Source organism: Rhodnius prolixus, unplaced genomic scaffold (assembly GCF_049639745.1).
Source record: "Rhodnius prolixus isolate KJV_2025 unplaced genomic scaffold, Rpr scaffold_3, whole genome shotgun sequence".
In the NCBI taxonomy this organism is placed as follows: Eukaryota; Metazoa; Arthropoda; class Insecta; order Hemiptera; family Reduviidae; genus Rhodnius; species Rhodnius prolixus.
In genome coordinates, this window is record NW_027411603.1 from 11,888,121 (window position 1) to 11,910,625 (window position 22,505).

A 22,505-nucleotide genomic window follows, 5' to 3' on the forward strand; every position below is an offset into this window, starting at 1 on the left:
TCCTTTATGACTGTAATTTTTTGCAACAACCCAGATCTAATAGGTTTTGAGAAAAAAGTTGCTGAAAATGAGCAAAAACGGCTTTTTCAAAAATTGTTGTTGTTCTTGTTCTTGTTGTTCTTCTTCTTCTTCTTGTTGTTGTTACCTTTTTTGTAAACAACGTAGCGCCTAAACGCGTGAACCGATTTTCATGAATGAGGTGTCATTCGATTCGGAATTTTATGTAGATGTGCCTTTTGGGGGTCTCGGCCCTGTACATTGAATGGGAGAGGAGTTAGCCCCCTTTATGTAAGGCCCCCTCCAAAATTATTATTACTAATTACTCTGTAAATCTTGGCCCGATTTTGATAAAATTTGGTAGGATGATAGGGTTAGGGCTCCCCTACCTAACAATAAAGCGACGATCTGCTCTTACACTTGTTAAGGGGAAGTATAGCAATCGTTTCAAATTATCGACACGTGAACCGATTTTCATGAATGAAGTGTCATTCGAATCGAAATTTTGTACAGATTTGTACTTTAAAAGTCTCGACGCTATGCCTCATAAGGAGGGGAGTTCGCCCCACCCAAATAAGGCCCTTTCTGAAACTATTATTACCAATATTTCTACAAAGCTTAGTCCGATTTTGATAAAATTTAGCACGAAGAAGTGATTAAAGCTCCTCTATGTGGCTGTGAAGTGCCATCATGCTCTTACACCTACTAAGAGGAAGTACTGCAATCGTTAAAATTATCAATGAGTGAACCGATTTACATCAATGAATTGTCGTTCGATTCAAAATCTTTGCCTTTTAGGGAGAAGTACTGTAATCGCAGTTTATTTTTCTTGCTCCTCTTAAAAGGAAGTACTGAAATCGCAGTTTAATTTTGCTATTTACGTACAAATACCTTCCTATTTTATTCAAAACGCTTTCTCAAAAAAATGGTTATTGAGGATGGTTTGGGGACCGTAACTATAATCATTCTTTAAAAAGATCTCTCCAGTGGTAGTTACGGTTCCGATTTAACACCTTATCAGGTTATAATGATAGAATACCTTATTCCAAATTTTAAAAAATCTGTAAAGCAGACGTAACTTTGCAAATAGACAAAAAGGAAAATCTATCCAAAAGGTACAAAAATCTCCTTAACAAAAACTTACAGTTTTAAAAGTTAAGTATAAGGGTTGATTAAACGCCAAAAGGTACACAAATCAGCAGTTCCCAACATTTCATTAATACTTCATTGATATAATTTAAGTAATTTTACTGCATTAACTTTTCCTTCACATTTTTTAGAATTTATTAGATGTCACAGACCCTTATGCTGGCCAGTTCATTCATAATATTTTTTTATTATAATTATGATAAAATGAGTGATGAATTATTCTGAGTAGTCACATATACATGCATGTTAAAGTAGAAAAAAACAAAGTTAGAGTCGGCCACTTTTTAAATTTCAATCACGGAGGATTCAAAACAATATTTCAGTCTTAAATTCGTCTTACCGAAATATTCGTGAGCACAAATAACATACATTTAATAACAAGTAGATTATTCAACAATATTTACTCATTTCTCAATTGTAATTTAATTTAGTCCCCCTAATTTTACTTATGGTAAAATACTGGAATAATTAGCTGTCCTAAAAATATGCATATCTTTATTTTCTTTATTTTATATTACATATATATAACATTGTGGGAAGAACACCTAGATTGAGAATGTAATTGAAGAAAACTATATTATTTGCGATAAAGCCAGATTATTTATTACTTATTATTACAAACGTTTGACTACAACATAAAATAACAATTACTTTAATCGAAGAATGAACTTAAACCAATGATTTTTATTTAAAAATAAAAATAAATGCATAAAATTATTGATGTAAAAAAAGTTTATGAATTTTTTAGCCTCTTATTTTTTTTATATTTTTTATAACGTTTTCTTTTTCACCTGTGATTAATAGTTTGATTATTATAGATAAATAGATATTACAGTCAATCTAAGTTAAATGGTGTGCTACTTGAGTAAATATTTTGTAGACGAAAATGGCCAGCATAAGGGTCTGTGACATCTAATAAATTCTAAAAAATGTGAAGGAAAAGTTAATGCAGTAAAATTACTTAAATTATATCAATGAAGTATTAATGAAATGTTGGGAACTGCTGATTTGTGTACCTTTTGGCGTTTAATCAACCCTTATACTTAACTTTTAAAACTGTAAGTTTTTGTTAAGGAGATTTATAATTTTGAAGTGAACACGCATCTATACTGGGTGGCAAACAGAGGAAGAGGAAAGGCGTAAAACTAAAAATATAGGGTTTAATTAAATATTATTCATATAAATGAATATTCAAAAAATTTAAAATTTAACATATTTTTGTTTATCATCAACTATTTGTAAAATAATAGTTCTTTATTATGGTTGTTTGCAAAAATTGGTTGAAGAGGTTTAGAAGAGGCGACTTAGAGGAGAATGAGAGAACTATAGAAGAGATGTGTTTCTTAATTAACTCCGGAATGGGTAACTCTCAAAACAACTTGAGAGAGATGAATTATTGGTATTAAATTACTCAAAATGGTTCATTGAGAGAAAGGGAAAAAAAAATCTTTCATGAATTATAAGCAATTTTCTTTGAAGAGTAAAACGAAGAAGGAAAAGATGGAAAACTTTTCTTCTTTTTTAATATCAACTAAAGCAAATAAAAGCAGAAATATTAAAATGAAGATGTGAGAGAGGTAGAGGTGAAAATTACTGCTCCCTCGGGAAAACTAGGTCATTATCATTGATTTGGATCAGTAATTAGCAAAAAGCTATTTCGCTAGAATCTTTAATTTTTATTTTATTATTTTTAAAGCACAGTTTATCAAATGGAGAAACACTTAGTCCTCCACATAGTTAATAACAAATGAGATTAACATATAATAATAATCGGCATGGCAATCGCGGAGTGTTCAACATTTATTTATTTATTTATTTTGCCACTCACAAAAATCGTTTGCCGAGTTTTCACAACTACAGACATCAAACTGAAATCTATGTGACAAGTGATTAATAGGTGGTAATTTGCGGACGATTCGCTTTAAAATTATCGCCCAGTTTATGTGGATGAAGTGGGGGTAGGTATGGACATTGACGAATTGAGTTGGAATCAAGTCAAATTTTCTCTGTATAGCCAGCCACCCGTTCCAACTCTATGGCTACCATTCCCAACCACTCAGCAGTAGACATTACAAACCCGACTGATATAAACTTGACAGTAACGCTTATTTAATCGTAGTACACTAAATCAGTGTCTCATGAATCATTAGTTTGATCGTAGTGGAGGGAGCCACAGTAGAATCACCTCTACACTGGAGTAGCTAATATTTTATTTCAAATTATTTTAATTGGCTCTCTTGGGCATATAACTGATTTATAATAAATTATAGTTATTGTATAAAAATAGTATTAAATTAAAATTAATTAAATGTAAATTAATTAAAATTTAAGAAATAATTCCATGTGAAACAAGAAAAGATATTTACCCTCAGGCGCCAGCCTTGGCTTTGCGACCAATTTTCGTGCGTTCAACGCACTTCTTTAAAGCTAGAAAATGAAAAAGAAAAAGATAACCTTTTTTTCAAGTTTCATTATCATTCTCTACCTCGGAACTGAAGTATAATAAAGTATAGTAATTTTAATTGTTTGATTTCAATTGTATTAGTAGTAGTAATTTTGACTGTTAGCACGAGAGGGCAAAGAATGAAATAAGGACTGTTGGCAAGGTAAACCTGAAATAAGTGACATGTCTCTTCTGGAAAAGTTCAGAAAGGAGGTGGAAGTTAACAATATAAGTTCCTTGGACTAATGCAGTCGGACATTTGTCACCAGTAGTATGTGATCTAGAAGAGATGAAAGGTATGTCTCGAAAACAAGTAAAAATAGGCATCTTAAACGAGCATTGCCAAATCTGAGAATACCTTCAAAAGCTGGGCATAGAAAGTTTATGGCACCTGCAGATTCTGGTGGGAAGATAAAGGTGGTCTAACATACTTTCCTGTAAGCTGCGACGTCACCCTTCAAGAAAGATTTGGTAGCTGGAGGACATTTCCTCCTTGGAACTCTCCTAGATTCAAAGATTATCATATTTCTTAATTTAATGTGGGATGCTCATTTGGCATGAGTTAGAATTATTTGTCGAGTGATTATTTAGCTGGCTATTTTGTTTTAAAATAATTCATAAGTAAATAGAAATAATGAAGCTAGTAGTAATAATTATTGAGTTACCTTAATTTCCTATAACATTTTATAAATTCTCTCTTGTTATTTTTTGTTATTTAAAGCAAATAGAATGATGCCAAGGCCTGAGTGAGTGATTAGTGGTTGCATAATTGAAAACGTCAGCTAATTATCAATCGAGATACATAGAGCTTGCGGAAGAGAGGTCGTGAGGAAATATTCAATTAATCTGCGGTCGGTCGCTACCCTCAGGCCCTCCCACCCACCGTCAAACCATCAGATTTCCTGCCAGTCGTCAATGTACACTGTTGTAACAATATTGACAAAATTTCTGGCTACAATTCATTAGTTTATTTTTATAATGTAACCTCCATGGAAATAATATTTAATACAGAATTTTTTGTTTTTAACTTTATATATGTTCACAACTTCAGTACATTTCTGCAACAAAATACAAGTATATAAATTCACATATAAATTCATGAGCAGCATTTGTGGGGAATTCATCCTGTGGTGAAACTCTCAAAGAGTATTACATTTCTGTGCACTGGCATTAAACAAAATCTCGTGGCCACCGGCCCTTCAACTGACTTGGAGGATTTCCAGGCGATTCAGTTAGTTGGGAAACTAGTGGGTTTAGAACTGAGGCGTGTAACTTAGCATGGGAGAATCTTGCAGCTTCATAAACATATGGAACAAGAATATCTCGTTGCAAGAAAGTGATAGAAACAAAAAAGAAGCATTTAGCGATTCGACGGAGTGATTTTGTTAGATTCTGTGGATATTAGTAGCTTTGACTGAGCCCAAAGTGCAGACGGATTTTTGTTTATTATTTAGAGAAAGATTCAATCGTTTGTCGAGAAATCTAGAGAGAAGTTTGGATAGTCTTTTTAGTTTTGTCCGTCTAGAAAGTGGATTCCACGTTAGGCGTTTGTCCATGAAGAGTCCTTGGTACTCAATATAATCTGTAGTGGGAAGAGGATTGTTTTTAAGGTAAAAGGGTGGAAGGATAGTTGGTCTTAGGGAAAATGTACTGTAATTACATATGTTTTCATTAATTTTAACTACCCATTTCTTTTCTCAAGGCTAAGAGATTCTATATTATATGGGCTTGAAGGATACGATAGATAAGGAACATCTTTATGATAGAAAACGATTGCTGTATTTCTTAAATGAAAAACTGTTATGGCGAGAAAAGTTTGGAATCATTACTAACATGACTTGCTCTTCCCTAATTTACGTATTTACAGTTTCTGAAAACTTTTAATTTTACTAAAAATTTAGTAGATATTAATCTTATAAGGGATCATAAAAATAAAATGTAAACTTGACGTCATAAATTACCCTAAAATCAATACTCCCAAAGAAAAACAATAAACCTTAAGTATTTTGGCTAACATAAGTTATGCCCAATCTCAAATGAAACTACTGATGACTAAAAGTAGTTTAACTAGTTTCCTGAAGGTGCAAATAATAATTACAAATTAGCAATTGAATTTTCGTAACTAATACCAACAACTATATTAGTTATTGGTACTCTCCGCTACTTGTAGTAAAATAAATTGCGGCTTGCATCTAATAACCATTTGCCACGACTAACAATTAATTCATCACTTCTTGTTGTACTGATGCATTAATAAATTAATGCCTAATATTGAATCAAACCCTGTAGAGTTGGTCTAGAAGATTACAGAAAACTTGAAAAAGTTGTTCTGTACAATCGCACGAATAGTGGACCAATATTCATACAACTTGGAAATTGGGTTAGACATTTTGTACAAATAAATGTTTAACAGATGTTAGATCTGCGCAATGCTCTGAATTGCAATAGAACGCACGTAAGAGGATTGACTGCTCTACTCGTCAACAAATATAAATCTAAATATCAAATTTAACTTCCTGGGACTTCCTGTTTTTTAAGTTATGTTGAAAACACACCCTTCAGTCGCACCGTTAGTTCACCTTTCACTAAATAGTCGGGTTTGCCATAAATTACACTTACTGGTAATACTTTTATTGTTTCTAAAGTTTATTAACTTCACTTCATATAGTATCGGATGGAAATATGAATGTAATTTCGATTACCATCAATTTACAGAGTCTTTAGGCCATTTAGAGAATGAGGCGACAAATTAAGCATGGTATTTAAGAAAGTAGTAATTCTCATTTTATGAAAAGGAATTGATTTATTTTAAAAAACAGTAAAAGAGTTAAATATTCGGAGTAAAATCAATCAGTTACATTTTATTGTAAATTTCGTGCCTCGGATCAAAATTCGGAAAATGTCACTGCGATTAACGGATAGAAAGCGAAATCCATATTCAGTCAATTTAATTATATTAAGCAATATTTCTATTTAGGATGTATTTCTGAATTTCCACACACACTTAATATAAAGGAGAGAACTTTCTGGTCTCTTCTTTCCTCTGCCGATATCATTAGTGAAGATCTCGAAGTATATAAATCAGATTAGAGGACACAGCCAGAGCTGGAGATAGGAGGAATGTTTGATCCGAGTCTGGCGTAGTAGGCCGTACATCAAACTCCGGGCTCATCTTGACATCAAACTCATACTTCTCTAACCTGTCTCTACCTTAACAGAGAAAAAAAAAAGAAATAAAACAGGAATAAGAATAAAAATTAGACTCAAAAAAAAAAAAGAAGTTATAGCTAGAAGCCTTGAAGGCTCTAAGATAGTCATATTTCAGTTTTATGTCATAAGATTGTCTCTGTTCTGTTCTCTGGACATTGTCGAACTGCCTCCTTCTTTTCGATTTCTCTTTAGCATTCTACTTTCACATTTTAAACTTATTGATCCATATTTATTTCATTCTAGATGAAGGTATGCATTAGGATTAAATCATTTTAATTCATTTCTTCAAATACATAGCCCACGAGGTGAATTAATGACAGTTTTTGTTCAAGGACGTTTTAGTTCTTTTACATTTTTAAAAATACTTTTATCATTACCATGATAAGATTTAAGGTATCATTCTCTTCAGGTCGAAAAAACTACTGGAGTACAATCAGATTGAAGACTAAATACAGTTTGCATATCGAGAATGACCGCTAAGACATTTAGTTATAATTTAATGATTTGGAACTTCTGCACAAAAGATTTATTATAATTTTATGCTTCGAATACATGTAACTTGAATCAGAATATCCATTTTTAATCACTATAAATTTTTCTTCCTTGTTAGAAGTGAGAAACAACTTTATTTGACTTAAAGTAAATAATAAATAAATGTCAGGTTTATAGAATTAATGAAATAGTAATAATACTGTTTTATTTTACAGTTACGAAAAAGCAAAAATACTATGAACACGAAGCACAGTGGACCTTTATTAAATCTGAAAAAAGTAAAATAAAAAATGATGCGAAAAGAGAAAAAAATAAATGATAAAAGTGAGGCATAAAAATAAAATGAAACAGAAAAACTGTTATAAAAAGCAGGATAAAGTTCCAGGCAAACACAAAATTTAAAAAGTCTTCAAAACTACGAAATTAATAAGGTGACAGAACAAAAGAATTAAGTAGAGAATTGCATATTTATAAAATATGGAATCCACTCTGTATGAATTTCCATGTATGATGTCAATTTATTAAGGAGAAGACTACAGTTTTTAATAATTAAAAAAAGAAATTACCATTAAGTTTGATACGCCCAAACCAAAGTAGATGAATTTTCTATAGAATTGTACTTTTGGCCAAAAAGGAAAACACGTCTTTCTTACCTTGATCTAGGAGTTCAAAAAGCATAGTTTATCCAGTTTAGCTGGCACTTCCCTGCTTAGCCAGCACAATAAGTCTTGTAACATTTAAATCCAATAACTTACCTCTCAATTTAAACAACCATCATAGATTTTGTAACATAAGTGAGTTATCTGAAAGATAAATAAACTATGCAAGGTATGATGCTGACTGTGCTCTTTAAATAGAAAAATTAAAAAAAGCGAGTAGATTGCTGAGCTGCTTTCACAGACTTATATTGCAAGGGCGTTCCAGATTTTCAAGATCCAAATCCTTGAAAGGCACCCATTCCTGGATGTGCAAATTGTATGTTATCTTTGTAAATGTTAATTATGAAATTTTCTTACAGAGAAGAAAAGCAAAAAATTTAAATTATTTCCTACCCTTTTCATTAAAAATAAGGAGCAAATTGGCGTTGAAACAATTTTCTTGCAACGATATTCTTGTCATAAATTGAATGAATAGCAGGAAAAGCGTGATTTGGTTCACTCAAGAAAATGAGAATTTTGTTTACTAAGAATGGTTAGAGACAGAACGGTATTCCGGCCACTCAAATCTAATTTACCTTCAAGGACTCTCTCTCTCTCAGGGTTGGTCTGTATTGAGGGTGAATAAAGTAAAACCTGTCTGAGCTAAGTAAAAAGAATTGGTGATTTGTCACTAGCGGTTCGCGAGTTATACTAGATGGTCATGCCACCACCATCTTTAAGATGGAAATAGTAATGTCCATTTACTAAAACCTACACTTATATTTATTGATTAGTATTATTGATGATTACTGGGTGTAGTGCAGGTTGGATTCAAGTTCCCTGATGGCTGCTCCATTCCCTCTATACAACTGGAGGACTCTTCGATTTCTCCCCGAACCAATGTACAGATTTATGTTCTGCTTTTGTACCAGAACCAAGGAGAATGGGCCTTCAGGCAAGCATTCAACAAAATGTCATTCTAGGTATGTGATTAGGGCGGTATAATTGTGCGTGATTGATTTACAGAATATTCAGAGACATGTATATCAAAAAGAGGAGTACGCCCACCCGATGGCTTCGGGCCTGCATATTGATATCACTGCCGAACCCCCTTCACAGCCGCCGCAACCTCTTCCAGATTCGACCTCCCGCTTTCTCCTTCTCTCACTCACTCTCTCTCTTTCTGTTCAAGTTCTCCACTAAAATAATTCCTCCACCTCACCTCCATTCTTTACAATAACCATAATTGCCACTCCTCCACAATCAGAAATATTGGATAACAATCTACAATCTTTGAAATGATATATAATCAACATTAACTGGGCATAATAACATTTTAACGGGACTAATCACACCCTGACAGAACAGGATATAGAAACATGTTTGCTTTTTATTAAGTCCATCATCCGACAAAAGAAAATTATGAAATGTATTCTTTGAGATTGGCGGTTTCATACTTTTAAATAAGAAAGTTCAAAAGTTCACTTAAAACTGAATATAATATCTTGACTTATTTGAGGCAGGACAGAGTCTAGAATATACCATGCGTTTTTCTATGCAAACGTTGATATAGTGAGAGATTTATGCTGATTATTGTAACAAACAATTAAAAAAAAAAATGTCATTTTCTTCTTCAGGATCAAGCCACTGTGAATACCTCAGCTTAGATCAAAACGATTCACTAATACCACAACATATTAAATACAATACTTTTAGGTCCTGCAGAGGAATTTGCTGGAAGGAATATTGTTTAGTGTACATTACATTTACATCAACCAAAATACAAAATCGCAAACTGGTTTCCCAATTCAATACAAATGAATGTGACAAAGAAGATACTATACTTCCAGGCAAAGGAAATAAAGCAATGATGAAAATTAGATAAAATTGTGAAATTTATTTAAATAAAGCACATTAAAACTATCACCATTAATTTACCTCTTTAATTAGAGAATAACTCCTGTATAAATGATTTTAATAGAAAATACATTTCTAAACGTAATTTAAATTTGATAGCCTTCATTCTAAGCGCCGTAAATCATCCTAAGTCATTCGAGGTTTCTTAAAAAATAAAAAAGGAAGTGTAGTAATAAATTTTAATTAGGGCATAAAAAGCTGGTCAATGTGCTCCTGTTTTATTGTGGCTATTTCATTTAGACTCCTTGAAGATTACTTTTTAAAAGCATCACCATAAAACCATGAAGCCAACGCCCTTTATGTCGATATTCTTCTGTCCAATACAATCTTGTGTCTTCAGAGCTTATTAAATGTAAATATAATTTAGGATAACTCATTAACTTGCAACATTGTAGCACAAATTTTTTTGGTTCTATATTTTTGTTTTTACTCTTTTTACTTTTTAATTATTTTTTTTGTTCCTGTGTGGCGCTACTGTTCTGAAAGTCTTGAAGCATAAAATTCAAAATAATATTTTATGTTCAAACTGATCATGAGTCTTCTCCATTTATACAATTCTTTATTTCATTAATAACCTTCAGAGGTCAATTCTTCAATGCCTCCCAAAACCTCTCTTCAACAAGTACAATCTCTATATTAATCAAGTGATTATACATTTAATAACTCTACAAGTATTGTTACAGCCTTTTTTATTTGATGGGGAGAATTGTGAAAAAAGTGTAAATTATTAGAGAATCTGTAAAAGGACAATAGCTGGAGTAATTCCTGGAATGGGCAAGTTTAGAAAAAATTATGTTTTAAAGCTGGAGACCATATGAAGACATGGAAGTTGATTAGGATTACTAATTACTGGATTTATGACTTAAATTCTAAACTTTTTATGAAGTGCTCATCTAATAATTAGAGAATTCTGTTGAGAAACACTTTCTCGCCATTCTCCCAGTTGTAAGAGAAAATATTCTTTGGGTTTCCTGAAAACTTGGAATTTTACTCATGCAGCTAATTCGCAGCGATATTATGTAAAGCATGGGTCTCCTGATCTCCTTATTTTTTTCTAACAGGCAATAGAAAAAAACTCTGATAATAAATCTTAAGTACTTAACATATATGTTAATTAAGAGAAGGTTTCGAATTTTCAACGAGTATTTATGAATTATTTTACGAAGCAGAAACAGACAGGAAATGTACAGTAAAAATAACTGTATTTGCGACCATTCTTTATTTACATTCTTTTTCAATTCCGGTCTAGTATCCAAGTTATATGCTGAATCGTATTTAGACAGATAAGGGTCATATTATATAGTTAGGGGTGTTTTTAGAACTAATCACGGCCTGATAAAACCTTACCGGTTTTTTCGTCGTAAAGAAGGAAGAGACCCCTAGGATTTTAGGTGTATATATACGTATGTGTATGTGAGCAAGAGGGTTATAGTGAATAGAATGAGATAGTTGGAGTACACACTGGGCGTTATCGGCCCCGGCAATATGGCGGCGGAAGAATAAAGGTAAGGCAGAGGATTTATAGCGGGGCTCCGTGTGAGATAGTGTTTGAGTTATACACGGACACTGGCCGCAGTTCGACCAGGGCATGTGACGGACGGACGGACACCAGTCGGCCCTCTTGCAGCATACCACCAAATCTACGGTCGACATTTATGGCAGAGCGCACGGCCTCCTTTTCGTCTTTTTGTTCTCTTTCCCACACCCTCTTCCCGTCTGTCTTCTGCTCATCTTCCTCTCGGAGCCTCCCTTCCTGTGATTTAGGGATTCCTCTTCCATTTTGGAAGCCTTCCATTATTATACACATCCCCTTTACTAGACTACAAATCAAATTCCCCATCCTATCAGTCCTTTCCAGTCTTTGCTTGTTCATTCCCGTTTTCATTTCTAAAACTAATACCATCTCTCTCTTCCATCTCTCCATAATTATTGCTCTTCACCCTGCATTGCACCAGGGGAACTTTCACATTGTCCATACTAATAAATTATATTTTCCAAAAGGGTAATAATATTCGGATGGAAAAAGAAAAAGGAAAATGAAAGGTGGAAGAAAGAGCCGGATGGTTGCATAATATCCGACCTTTCAGAAAACAAAACAAAACCAGTGTCGCTCAAAGACAAGCAACTTTCTTTTAATATCAATATAAAAAAATTTTCTTATATCTGTCATCTTTCATAATATTCTACCCGCTCAGTTACGTTAGCGCTCAAAAAACAACTTTTTTCCAAGAATTCTTTTGTTAATCGTGACGTCTAAGATTGAAAAGAGTTTGTCAATTGCATGCAAGCCTTCTTTCTTTAATTAATATTGTTTATACAGAAACTAACCTTGTATTGGTCTAAAACAAACAAATAATACAAGATGTTTTGAACAATAAACCCCTGGACAATGTAAACCGGCCGTCTTTTGAGTGATTGTCATCCGTACAATAGTACTAAATTCTCTTTCAAACTTTCTGAATCGGAAAATTGTTACAAAAAAGTATAAATATTCATTCGACTAACCATTATCCAATTTTTAAAGTTGGAGTAGCAAAGTTTCTACAAACTCGGACGCTCATCAACATGTTTAATTTGCTATCCGGTGTATCTCTTTAAGGAACGTTCTATCTCTTTCACTTGTTCAACGAAAGAAAGAGAATTGGTGAACAAACGGATCCAAATAATCAATTATTCGAACCATCTTGAATAAGAGAAAAAATAAGATATGTACACAACTTTCTTGCTGAATATTGTATTGTGATATTGTTACCAGAAACTCTAAGAAGACTGCGGAGTAAAGAATTGTTTTCTGGATAATAAAGTATGTTTTGCCAAGAATCTAGCAGAAATTGAATGAGAAAAATTTGTGAGGGAAACGAATAGAATTTATATAATGAGAAATAAAAGGCTCAAGTAGTAAGATCAACCAATGTGAACGTCAAAAGTACCGCTTTTAATTTAGATACTTTATTTGCCAGCAGTTCCAAGTTTCAAAATGGAACAGCCTGGAACTAGTAGTCTGTAATGACATTTATCCAGCAAAAAAAAAGATCAAAACTTCAGAATTAAAAAGAATCTTATTGAACATAATTCTAGGTCCAGAGAAAGCAAAAACATCTTTGGAATTATGGATATAAGACCCAGAGTATAAAGTGGACAGAGGGAGTGGTGAGCATTGTGGTCATGGAAGGTGAAAATGAAGTTTCATACACAATTAAAGTTATAGCCGTAATGTTTACGACTTCTCGTGGCCATTTATTTATAGACATTGAGTTAATTTGCGCATAGTTCATGGTGTCAGCACATAGTGATGCATATGTTTAAGACGAGATGAAGGATTTCCACACAAAGGTCATTAGCAAGTAGTATAGTAACTACATTGGATCCTACTTCTGTGTATGTGTGTGTTGAGTTATTTATGCGATAAGGCGGTGTCAACAGTGTACCGTTGGTTGCCAAGGCAAGACTGATCCGTTCCATAGATCCGCCTTAACCTCATCCTCGGTTTTACTCATTCCTCTTCTTCCTGGCACACACTAATACAGTTCCCGCTGGACTGCCTAATACATACCGTCCAACGTCTTCAACCATGTATACCCCTGCTTCCAGTGCCGATTGAACAACTACAAATCTTATGCTCAACTTGATTTACGTACAAGAAATACGTATATCTTCTGCGACCCGTTTGTGACAGACACAACGTATCTTTAAGAAAGTAATAACTTTTTTTTATATATATACATAAAACTAAACTTTAGTGGGTAAACAAATAGTTTTTATCATAAATCACCAGAAAAAGAAGAAAAAAAAATGAAATCTTTCTAGCAGAAGTTGCAAATCTTCTTCAGTACTTAATAATATAGAAAAACTAACCAGAAAATATCAACCTTGAATGGAAAAAATAAAAATGTATTTCAATTATTGATTGTGACATGTAATGAGAATGAAGAATTTGGATTGTATCCAAGAGTTATCAAGTTGATACTCCTGACATTTTAAGAGAAGGATAATCAATTACAGACCCATAATTTTCTCTGACATCCAAGTCCTTTGAAGTTAGTTTAAGGTAGCATAAGACTGGCTGGACATGGATAAATGTGTCTGAGTAGTTCAGGAAAATTATGAAACCGTCAGGAAATTGGACTGGGATAGAGGGATCCCAAGGTACCTTCAAAAGGAGCTTGAGGCATTTCGAGCACAGCAAAATGCCGCAATAGAGCAGTCAAGAGTGAAGAAAGGCTCAAATAGTCTTGGCAATTGTGGGCGAGCACTTCAGGCAAAAGCCACGCGAAAAAGTTAATCGCTCGCCTAAGTTCGGACGTTCGCAGGCCTCTGTGAGTAAACTGCTAGGATTTATTATTTATGCTAAAATTTATTAGGATATAGTTTCAATAAAAACACATATGTTCCACTTTGAGTACGCCACTGCATTGTCACATGTTGAGGCCTAATTTGAAAAATAAAAGAATCACCTACCTAAATAAGTTTATTTCTTGAATTAAAATTTCCGTTAAAAATGAAATATTTTTTTAGCAGCTAATTCATAAATTTGTCACCACGATTAAAAGACAGGACGTATTCACTCTCAAAACATATTTTAAACAAAATACTAAGTCTCTAACGTCGCCTAAGTAAAAAAACACTGAGCTGGTAAATTTAATAAAATAAACGATACTAAATTTCCATCTAGGTTGGGTAGAACGCGAGAACCCTTTGGTTGGTGAAGGGGTTTCAAACTTACTTTTTATAATTTATGTTTAGGAAGTTGCTTTATCATTATTGTTAATAATTTATTTATTTGTTAATAAATAAAAGTTATGGTTTATTTTTCATAAAATGATGACGAAAAACCTGGATGATTAGTTTTACTCTGCAGGTAATTAGGTAAATCTTGAATTCGTTAGTAATCCATCAATAAAAATCTAAAGCAATGTGGTAAAATTTTATTAGAAATAAAATGTAGGTCATTTAAAAATACTCGAAACACCAAGACGCTTATTTACCACCATTAAATACTAATTTTTTACCCGTGGTATTAAGATAGGAGACCCAGTGTGAGAAACCGTTTGCCAATTATATTTTTAATATAAATATATAATAATTTTGTGGGAAAGAAAAGGGAGAGGGATTCAAGTAATTTAGTAGTCGGTGATGTTAGATTAAGAATGATATGTAGCATGTAAAGTGAAATTATTTAGGTTTCCACATTAATATATTTCCTGTCTGGGAGATATTTTAATTGTATTTAAATAGTTTATATAGTCCGGCATCCGCCGAGTTTAAGAACTTCTGGCATATCACCAAACATAATCTGTCATTTTCGGAGCCCTAAATATTAGAATGAGTACAAGCTGGCCAATCTGCCGCCAGTTATCTGCGAGATGAAGACTTAGTAGAGGTTCTTGCCACCATCACACATGAGATATAATTAACAATATGCCTGGAAACAGATTAACAATAGACTATTGTGTTCCAATTCACTTAAATATTTTGGTGTCCTCATATATTTGTAATTCAGTGTAGTTTTAAAATTAAAATAATCTTTATTTTTGCATATTTTCACTTTGTGTTTAAAATTTGTACTGCTACTTATTTTTTTTAATTTGCAAAGTACTTTATCGGACCTCAAACTAATCTTACATTATACCTCAGACTAGAAAATGATCACACTATTGTGCAATTTGGAACTTTAATGTTAAAAACAATGTCAACAATTGCAGAGGCACGTTCATCGTTGTTCCCTACAATTATTTTGTGAAGTTCAGCATTACTGAATCTAAAGCTTCAGGGCACTTCATTACAAGAACAAACAACTGAAAAATAATTCTATAAAAGTGACAGTTTTCTAAAATTTTGAACTGTCAAATCTTCTATAAATCGTCACAGATCTAAATTTCATTTTTATTTAGCTTGGATAGTTTAAATTTTGGTCAAATTTGGATTTTGTTAATGTTTTTAAAGTGGTAGTACAAAAATGTCAAAGTTGGCACTTCACTCTGCAATCATCCTTCGTATGAGAGAATTCAAACAGTGGATAGTTTATTGTAGTTTATTTAAAGTATTTATTGCCACCATAATATTTGAAAAAATATTAATATTGATAAATATTCAGTCAACTTTTTATTAGTTTGAAGAAATAAATGTAATAAATAAATTTTACAGAAAGGTGAGCTCATAGAACACTTATAGCCAATGTCCGGTTGCCTATAAATTAGAAGACTACGGGACACTGACATATAATTTTATATGTTACCGAAGAATTCATCATCCTATGAAAAATTAGTTATTACTTTATAATTACATTCACTTTGCTAGTTATATGTTTTTATATACTTGTTTATTGCAATTTAATACCAGTTTGATTGTAAAATGAATAAATTATGCCAACTATGTTAATAATTACGATCTTCAGAGAAATCCTCACTATTGAAAAGCTATTATAAAAGATTTTTCATTTACCTAAAATTAAAAATTTATGAATTTTGAGATCATATCAAGGTCGGGTACCATTATCACTCAAAATATTAGAACATACTAGAAATCTGTACACAATACCGTTTCTAATATCTGCATACTAGCCCTTGATTTCTTTAGAATTCTCCATCCAACCTTCCAAGTAGCTGGTCCTCGTTCTTCATCTTCTCAACTACCTTAAACCGCACTTTTTGCCGTATTACAATTTTTTTAACTATTCGGTCGCATTTCCCTTTAATATCAGCAACAATAACAGGCGACGGAAAGATAACATTTCACACTCTCTATATTGTTTTATATTTTCCAAAACGTATTCTCTAATTTAGGTCAAAATCTTTTTCTAAGTTTCCCTTTCTAAAACTTTTACCCAAAGTATAATTTTAGCGTGCATACCATTTCTAATACAGTATCAGCAATTTGGGAAAATTTATTTGGAATATTTAGGAAGGCGCAGAGTGGAGTGGAGCTATCCCAAACAGTCGGCACTCACTTTTCTTCTTTGAAGTTCCTTAAAGAACTTGGCGAGTTGTTTCACCTACTGGGGTGCTGCTCACTTTAATCTTACCAGTGGTTTAAGAACATCTACAATATATTAGATATATTTAGCTGCAGTGCAAAATATCCCGTCAAGAAAAATAAAATTATTTTGTTCCTATAATAAATACTATTTAATGTTATGCCTTAATATTATAGAAGTAATTCAATCGATTTTACAGTTGTAGTACAAAAAGAACTCATAGATACATTTTTCTATTATTATTATTATTATTGCCATTTATTGCTAAATTCTACAATCAATATATCAATTCATATTAAATTCATTTATATACAGCAAATCAGCTTATGCCGTAGCACCTAAACAGTACAGTAAATATATCATTCTCTATTACTGGTCAACAAATACAGTTTTTATGTTTATTTCTTAAAGAGAAAAATATACAATCTGTGAAAATAAATAATGGCTTCTAATTATCAAAACATTAAAAAAAATAAAACTGAAGTATTCCTATCATTTTAAGAAAGATTATAAAAAATAATAAGTGACTTATAACATTTATTATTTCACACAACAATACAGCTAAATGTATTTTAAGAAATAAATAAGAGATACATTACTCAACAAAACTTTAAACGTAATTATTAATTTAAAAAAATATTATTTTAGAGAAAATAAATTTTCTGAGTTTACTCTAAGTTCTTTTTCTCTTTTACTTCTGACATTCGTGGTCATACATCTCCTTCAATTACCCTTCTAAATTCAGAGTCCCAACTGTTAGCATATCTTTTTCTTTTTCTCTGCTGGACTCTTGGATACGATTTAAATATCTTCTCAGACCTATGTAGTTGGTTGTATACCTGAGATTACAATATCTCCAAAACGAAAAGAGCTGTAAAAGTCAATTTTTCTATTTAAGTTATTTATAGTCTTAAGATGGATCACAAACATTCTTATCAGAATTACCATTAGCAGGTAAAGATAGAAGCTATAAAATAATTATTTTTAAGGAGAAAGGACCGTACATGAAAGTGAAATAGCGCTTAAGAGAGAAGCTTGTCATCATTTATTTACTTTGTAATGGCCGGGTTCAGCATTTCTGAATGATCCGCAGAAAAATTATGGCATAGAATCCGTTTTTTAAAATCACGCATACAAATTATTTTTCCTGGAAATACGTGTGTCGATTGAAAGAATAAAAATGTTAATCTTTAGGAAGATTTATCAGTTTCTAAGTTCCAAATAAATTGATACTTTGATATTTCAATTAATTTCTTTGCTAAGACAGAAAATATTTCAAGTTCTTCTTTAGGGGAAGGATTAATAAATACCGGAGAAGAGTTTTTATAGAGCAATCACAAGGAATGATGATACATTTCCAAGTGATATTCTTTTAGTGTATTAGTAGTGAGAAACAGGCAGATGACAAAGGAGTACTCGTTACTCTTGGAAATTTGATAGAGTATAACATATAAAAATATATATAGCGAGGTTGGATATTATAAAGAACGAAGTAAGTTTGGGTTTTTTGTTTTAGAAGTGTGTGCGTGTTTGTGTAGTAATCGGTGACAAACGGATCACGAAGCGTTGGACCACATCCATCAGGATTTAGTCATCCTGAGGTCGAGTCATCATTCTCCTCCACTTCCCCCTTCTCAATCAGGTATCTTTCTCTCTCCAGATATTCCATTTTTATGGGAGGAAACTAACTCTGGCAAATCGGCCAAAATACCACAATTTATACATGTATTTACACATATGTACATACTCGCTGTGAAGATAGAGCCACTATTTCATATCAGTCACAGACGGTACGTAAGCCAGTTTAAAACCAATGGTTCCTAAACTAGGAAATGAGAGAGAAGCCGAATGAAATATATATATATATATATATATCATAAAGGTGGAGGGGAAAAAAATATATTTAACGATAAATATTAAGCATAGTAGACAGACAAGTTTCTGTTTTAATGTTTTCAAAAAGGTTTCAAAGCACAGCGTACCTGAAGAGTAGCGTATAGATCAGATGTACTATAACTTACTGTACATATGTTTATATGCAATAACATAAATCTATACAACTTGCCTTTATTTATTTTCTCTCTCTCTCTTTCACACACACACAGACCAGACACACACACATATATATATATATATTAGAATTTATATTTTCTTGGTTGAATTTAATGTACATCAAGAAATAATAAGAAATTCCTTACCAATACTAGTGTAGCCAAGCCTTTATAATAATTTCTTGAATAAATATTTTAAATTAATACGTTTCAATTCGTTACTAGGATGACATGTCAAGAAATGCATTAAGTATTTATTAATGAAGAAAAGATGGTAACTGTATTGTCAATCAGTACACCAATTATACTGTCTTGTTTTTCTATTTCTTTATGGTATAAACTTTAATTTTGGGTGGCACGCAATGAACGAAGTTTAAGCTTTCGGTTACTTTTTGTTTTTGTGTAAGAGAATCCCCAAATAAACTAATTCATTCTCATTCAAAATCATTTACTAAACACCACTTTTGCGGATTCAGTATTTCCGTTTAAAATTTAACATAGAAAATTTTAAACGATCTCAATTCTTCATCTTATTGGCTAAAAGTGAAATCTTTAAAAATGTATTTCAAAACTTAACTGAAAAGAATTATTTTTCGGCTAAAAGCAGGGAAGGTCTAATGAACTTTGTGTTGCTCTGCGAACTAGTCATTTAATGATACTTTTTTTTTTTATCATTGATTTAATTGATAATCCTCAAGTGACAATTCCATGAATTCTTCTAGCAAGTAGTAGGGTCCTCTCTACCTCTCTTCTTGTCACTGGACGCCCAATCATCTTACTGATTCTCTAGTCTAGTAAGTTTGAAAATTTCCCTGTGTTGTACAAAAATTCATTATTGTAACAAAGAGAAAGCCAACTCTACATGAAGCATTAAATCGACAAAAAAAAAAATCCTCTATAGTGCACATGGCTTAATCAATTGTACTTCTTTTGGCAAAAATGGTTCGAGAACTTCATTAATAACAAAGAAATATTTTTATTAATCATTAAAGCTAAACCTATTTCAGTTCTGCTGTAAAACCTAGCAGCTTAGATCTGTAAATCCAGTAAACTTCTCATTTTTAGAAAATTCTTATAACTACAATTTTATTTTCAATTATTTCTTTTTATTCTATTCTCACTGTTCTGTGGTAAAAAGGAGAAAAGATTCTTTTTTTAAAAAACGTTCTTTAGTCAATTAAGTAAAACAACGTTGGCTTAATTTTATTAAATAGATTATAATTAAAATCAGCCAGCAAACACACAGTAGTTCATCAAATGCAAACCTTCACTGACAACGTTGTAAAAGACATACCTGTTAGTGAGGACAGCATGGAACTAAGGCAAGACAATGTGGTTGAGAAATGGCTTTTCATTAACAGTGACGTCTGTTAATGACTCCAAGTCTAACCATTCAATCGTACTCTAGTTTGGAAAAGGATGAAACCGCATCGTAATATTTAAAACGGATGTTCATGACTATATTTTAAGATGAACACTGCTGAAGTAGAAAAGTTTGCTGTGAATCAATGTAATTATCGAATAAATTAAACGTTTTATATCTTAAATTATTATTTTTTAACCAAAGTAAAACTTTTTTTCCGTCTAAATCTGTATATTTTACTTTCACAATTGAATATTTCTCCATAATACCAGATCTAAGATCACAATGCGTCCTTTGCACTCATCTTAATGATTCATCCATTCTCAGAAGGCTCTATATAAGTAAGGAAGGTCCTGATTCTAAAGGCGGAAAATCTACAGGTTTCCAAAAATAAAATTTATTAAGCTTCTATAAGAATCAAAGCAAAGAGCTTTAGGAAGAAAAGGATATTGCCAATTTCAGTCGCAATTTTTCTATTTTGTTAAGCTTTCAACCTAATGACAAGGTCATCTTCAGCCTTTCTGACAATATATTTTTACATTATTATAAGCTTGGTGTATCTTTGTGCTGCCTGCTTATGAACTGGGTGTTGGAATGAATGAACGCTCAGTCTATTAGCAGTTAGGATCGAAAATAAACTCATGCCAGTCACTTTTACCAATAGCCCGCCATGCAATCACTATATTTTGTCCCCCTGAATTTCATAAACTTAATTATATAATTTTGTTGATAAACCAGCTTAATGTTCTCAGTAAGTTTTATGTTCAGATAAGATAGCATCATCTTTATAATTAAAAAATATCGTTAAGTTTCATACCTTCAACAGGTGAAGTGGTCTGGATTTATTAAGTGTACGATGCACACGTCCATTTACCATTTATTTAGTCAACATTTTCATTGGAGTGTTTAAGCACGTTATGTGAGAACATTTCCTAACAGACACAAAACAGGTTTCTGCGATTTTTTAACAATGTAATAAAACGATAATAATGGACTCATGTCGAACACAAATTGCTTTTGCCCAAATTACCGACTGAATATTAAAAAGGGAAGGTTATTATTTACATTAAGTTTACAAAAATCGCCACCAGAGCACTCTGCTAATTGGAAAAATACCTTTTAAACCCTTAAATAATGTTGAAAATTAAAGTTTTGTATCAGGATATAGAAGTGGGTAGGAATTCTTTTTTGTTTACGTTTTTGTTGCCTATTGATGCAAAATAAAAAAGGTTATTATTTGTTTCCAAAAATCACCACTGGAGCGCTCTGCAAACTGGAAAAAATCTTTCACAACCTCAAAACATTGCACAAAAACCAAGATTTGTATCAGGATACAGATGTGCATAGGAACTCTTTTTGTTTACCTTATTTTGTTCTTGTTTTTGACAATTTTATTTATTCAGTTTAACTTATATAAAATGAAATTAATAGTATTATTTGTATTCTTTAATATTAGCTTTTTAAAAAAAGCTATTTAGTGACTTAATTATGAAGTTTAATTAGTTTCTAGGCTAAAAGTCAGAAAGAGCACTGCCCACTTCAATCAACTTTTGGCTAAAAAGAATAAAATGTATCTATCACATCCCATAATTTTCTTATAAACTATTTGGAAATTATATATTTTAAAAAGAATATAAAAGAGTATGATAAAGTGCTGCGTTTCACCACAGGTATAATTTACAAACTAGCAGATATAAGGTAAGTCTTTAGTTTGTTTTTTACTTTAATTTTGAAAATTAAAAGTGTACCTAGTAAAAAAGGTAATACACTTAATAAATAATTAGTGATCCCAACTTTTACAGCAGAAAAGGTGTGGCTTTTGGTTTTGTTTTTCAATGAAGCGACCCTCTCTTTGGGAAATTGTAAAATTATATTATAACTCTCCACACTCATTTATAGTTTCAGATTTCAGTTTTTTTTAAAAAAAAAAAGAAAATAAATTATTAAAATCCGCACTAGTTTTATTAAATAATCAAACTGGATTGCTTTGATGTCTTTTATTGCGAACGTTTCCTAAAGAATACATTAATTATCGCATTATAATTAAAAGTGATGGATTCTTTTTGCTTGCAGAAGAGAGATTTCCAGCACCTATCTAAAAGCAAGTATATTTCTTCAATTAAATAACAAGTAAAGCCAGAACTTTCAATTGAAAAGTTTAAAACATGTAGACGATCTCTTTCTATTTGATTGCAATTTACATGGTGACAAAAAAGTAACATGTACCTAAATAGTTCTACTCTTAGTCAAGCTAGTAATTTTGATCTCTATA

The 22,505-nt window shown here is 32.0% G+C and overlaps 1 protein-coding gene and 1 long non-coding RNA gene across 7 annotated transcripts in view; one reads left to right on the forward strand and one right to left on the reverse strand.

The window, feature by feature from the left end:
- LOC141453486 (uncharacterized) overlaps window positions 1-9,971 on the forward strand; it is a 186,933-nt gene extending 176,962 nt beyond the window's left edge. The window contains exons 14-16 of one of the 6 annotated variants that reach the window (XR_012458029.1): window positions 7,209-7,411; window positions 7,507-7,722; window positions 9,646-9,971. The gene's annotated coding sequence lies outside the window, so the exon portion shown is untranslated. Of the gene's footprint in view, window positions 1-7,208; window positions 7,412-7,506; window positions 7,723-9,566 lie in introns of all 6 variants that reach the window. The other 5 variants (XR_012458032.1, XR_012458031.1, XR_012458028.1 and 2 more) reach the window with 5 other exon arrangements.
- A 7,080-nt stretch (window positions 9,972-17,051) lies between these two features.
- Window positions 17,052-21,400, reverse strand: LOC141453076 (uncharacterized). The gene is made up of 3 exons (XR_012457767.1): window positions 21,051-21,400; window positions 19,448-19,682; window positions 17,052-17,690 (listed from the first exon to the last, which is right to left on the reverse strand). It is a non-coding gene; the product is annotated as an uncharacterized lncRNA (long non-coding RNA).
- Window positions 21,401-22,505: the final 1,105 nt, after the last annotated feature.